Raw genomic sequence first — 2,861 nt, 5'->3', positions numbered from 1 at the left:
CGAAGACCCGGGGGCCTATTTCGCCACGAACCTTCCGAGAAGACCGAAGAGCATACGAAGTGGGGCCACGAGGTGGCCAAACCACATGGCGGCGCGGCCAAGGGGGGCCGCGCCGCCCCGTGGTGTGGGCCCCTCGTCAGCCCCCGACTCGCCCTTCCGCCTACTTAAAGCCTCCGTCGCGAAACCCCTAATGCGAAAAACCACGATACGGAAAATCTTGCCGAGACGCCGCCACCGCCGATCCCATCTCGGGGGATTACGGAGATCTCCTCCGGCACCCTGCCGGAGAGGGGATTCATCTCCCGGAGGACTCTACACCGCCATGGTCGCCTCCGGAGTGATGAGTGAGTAGTTCACCCCTGGACTATGGGTCCATAGCGGTAGCTAGATGGTTGTCTTCTCCTCATTGTGCTTCATTGTTGGATCTTGTGAGCTGCCTAACATGATCAAGATCATCTATACGTAATACTCTATGTTGTGTTTGTCGGGATCCGATGGATAGAGAATACCATGTTATGTTAATTATCAAGTTATTACATATGTGTTGTTTATGATCTTGCATGCTCTCCGTTACTAGTAGAGGCTCTGGCCAAGTTTTTGCTCTTAACTCCAAGAGGGAGTATTTATGCTCGATAGTGGGTTCATGCTCGCATTGACACCTGGGACAGTGATAGAAAGTTCTAAGGTTGTGTTGTGCTGTTGCCACTAGGGATAAAACATTGGCGCTATGTCCGAGGATGTAGTTGTTGATTACATTACGCACCATACTTAATGCAATTGTCTGTTGCTTTGCAACTTAATACTGGAAGGGGTTCGGACGATAACCTCGCAGGTGGACTTTTTAGGCATAGATGCGGTTGGATGGCGGTCTATGTACTTTGTCGTAATGCCCAATTAAATCTCACTATACTTATCATGACATGTATGTGCATTGTTATGCCCTCTCTATTTGTCAATTGCCCGACTGTAATTTGTTCACCCAACATGCTTTTATCTTATGGGAGAGACACCTCTAGTGAACTGTGGACCCCGGTCCATTCTTTAATACTGAAATACAAATCTGCTGCAATACTTGTTTTTACTGTTTTCTCTGCAAACAATCATCTTCCACAAAAATCGGTTAATCCTTTGTTACAGCAAGCCGGTGAGATTGACAACCTCACTGTTTCGTTGGGGCAAAGTACTTTGGTTGTGTTGTGCAGGTTCCACGTTGGCGCCGGAATCTCAGGTGTTGCGCCGCACTACATCCCGCCGCCATCAACCTTCAACGTGCTTCTTGGCTCCTCCTGGTTCGATAAACCTTGGTTTCTTTCTGAGGGAAAACTTGCTGCTGTGCGCATCATACCTTCCTCTTGGGGTTGCCCAACGAACGTGTGAAATACACGCCATCAAGACCTTAAAGATATACCCCTTGCAAAAGTTGTCCCTACTTATGAAGATGCCTCTGTTTGTTTGGTACGCATGATGGAAGCTAGATTTATTAGTCTCAACCCCATGATACAACACAAGTTTCTTACACTTTCTGATATGGAGCGGGAGAGAAGAGAGATTTTGTTCTAAAAGTCTTAGTGCGAGAATTTGCGGATATAGCTAAAGAAGCTAGAAAAGTTTTTAGTAAGCATGAGAGGCTTGGTACGATCACCGATTTTAAAAGAACACTTGAAAAAATGGATATGGATAGAATTAAGTATACTAATAGTGTTAATGATGGTGGGGAGATTAAAGCACCAATACCATGTAAGCTCCTAGCGATGCATGAAGCTCTAGATGATAATTATGCTTGGCTTGTTCCTGAAAATTTGTTTGATGAGAGTAGCAAGCCCAAGACTAATGAAAATGGAGCCGCTGAAACTTATGTATCCAAAATACTATGCATGGTTGAGAAAACTCCAAACCCCGCTGTCGATGCATCATCTCTTGATAACACTTGATATACACTTTCTGCGCCTAGCTGAAAGGCGTTAAAGAAAGCGCTTATGGGAGACAACCCATGTTTTTACTACAGTACTTTTATTTTATATTTGAGTCTTGGAAGTTGTTACTACTGTAGCAACCTCTCCTTATCTTATTTTTGTGCATTATTGTGCCAAGTAAAGTCGTTGATAGTAAGGTTCATACTAGATTTGGATTACTGCGCAGAAACAGATTTCCTAGCTGTCACGAATCTGGGCCTAATTCTCTGTAGGTAACTCATACAATTATGCCAATTTACGTGAGTGATCCTCAGATATGTACGCAACTTTCATTCAATTTGAGCATTTTTATCTGAGCAAGTCTGGTGCCTCAATAAAATTCGTCTTTACGAACTGTTCTGTTTTGACAGATTCTACCCTTTTATTTCGCATTGCCTGTTTTGATATGCTTGATGGATTTTTCGATTCCATTAACTTTCAGTACCTTTGTGCAATGTCCAGAAGTGTTAAGAATGATTATGTCACCTCTGAACATGTAAATTTTAATTGTGCACTAACCCTCTAATGAGTTGTTTTGAGTTTGGTGTGGAGGAAGTTTTCAAGGATCAAGAGAGGGAGATGATACGCTATGATCAAGGAGAGTGAAAGCTCTAAGCTTGGGGATGCCCCGGTGGTTCACCCCTGCATATTTTAAGAAGACTCAAGCGTCTAAGCTTGGGGATTCCCAAGGCATCCCCTTCTTCATCGACAACATTATCAGGTTCCTCTAGTGAAACTATATTTTTATTCCATCACATCTTATGTGCTTTGCTTGGAGCGTCGGTTTGTTTTTGTTTTTTGTTTTGTTTGAATAAAATGGATCCTAGCATTCATTGTGTGGAGAGAGACACGCTCCGCTGTTGCATATGGACAAATATGTCTTTAGGCTTTACTCATAGTATTCATGGC

This window comes from Lolium rigidum, chromosome 3, assembly GCF_022539505.1.
Source record: "Lolium rigidum isolate FL_2022 chromosome 3, APGP_CSIRO_Lrig_0.1, whole genome shotgun sequence".
Classification (NCBI taxonomy): Eukaryota; Viridiplantae; Streptophyta; class Magnoliopsida; order Poales; family Poaceae; genus Lolium; species Lolium rigidum.
This window is presented reverse-complemented; position numbering follows the sequence as displayed.